The sequence below is a fragment of the Triticum dicoccoides genome, chromosome 5B (genome assembly GCF_002162155.2).
Source record: "Triticum dicoccoides isolate Atlit2015 ecotype Zavitan chromosome 5B, WEW_v2.0, whole genome shotgun sequence".
In the NCBI taxonomy this organism is placed as follows: domain Eukaryota; kingdom Viridiplantae; phylum Streptophyta; class Magnoliopsida; order Poales; family Poaceae; genus Triticum; species Triticum dicoccoides.
In genome coordinates, this window is record NC_041389.1 from 665,178,073 (window position 1) to 665,179,311 (window position 1,239).

A 1,239-nucleotide genomic window follows, 5' to 3' on the forward strand; every position below is an offset into this window, starting at 1 on the left:
CACACACACACCGTCGAAAAAGAGAAAACACCAACATGATTGCCTACGACTCCGACTCCAAGGCGGACGACCGATAGGGCCGGCCCTGGGCCATAGTGAAGAGTGCGACCGCCTAGGGGACAGGCCAAGCAGGAGCCCATATCCCACGCTTATGTGATGTAACATTCCAGCCATCCTACGGATCCCACTTTGCACTCCAAACATTCCTGACCGTCGGGCATGGAACTTTGAAAAAAGTGGGATGTTTACTGTAAGATCGGCGTATATGATCATGGTAGACACAAATATGAGGAGAGAGGCCTGGTTGGATGGCGTGTCGGGCTCCTCCAACTCGGACCATGATGCGACCTCATGAAAACTATTGTGGAAAACTCCAATCCGAGGCGAAATACATATGTTCTTGTGGAGGTGTGACGCCCCCGATTCAATCGTACACTAATCATGCACGCAAATGTGTACGATCAAGATCAGGGACTCACGGGAAGATATCACAACACAACTCTACCAATAAAATAAGTCATACAAGCATCATAATACAAGCCAGGGGCCTCGAGGGCTCGAATACAAGTGCTCGATCATAGACGAGTCAGCGGAAGCAACAATATCTGAGTACAGACATAAGTTAAACAAGTTGCCTTAAGAAGGCTAGCACAAACTGGGATACAGATCGAAAGAGGCGCAGGCCTCCTGCCTGGGATCCTCCTAAACTACTCCAGGTCGTCATCAGCGGGCAGCACGTAGTAGTAGGCACCTCCAGTGAAGTAGGGGTCGTCGTCGACGGTGGCGTCTAGCTCCTGGACTCCAGCATCTGGTTGCGACAACCAGGAAGAAAGGAAAGGGGAAAAGGGGGGAGAAAGCAACCGTGAGTACTCATCCAAAGTACTCGCAAGCAAGGAACTACACTACATATGCATGGGTATATGTGTAAAGGGCCATATCAGTGGACTGAACCGCAGAATGCCAGAATAAGAGGGGGATAGCTAGTCCTATCGAAGACTACGCTTCTGGTCACCTTCGTCTTGCAACAGGCAGAAGAGGGTAGGTCGAAGTCCTCCAAGTAGCATCGCATAGCATAACCTACCCGGCGATCCTCCCCTCGTATCCCTGAGGGAGAGCGACCACCGGTTGTATCTGGCACTTGGAAGGGTGTGTTTTATTAAGTATCCGGTTCTAGTTGTCATAAGGTCAAGGTACAACTCCAAGTCGTCCTGTTACCGAAGATCACGGCTATTCGAATAG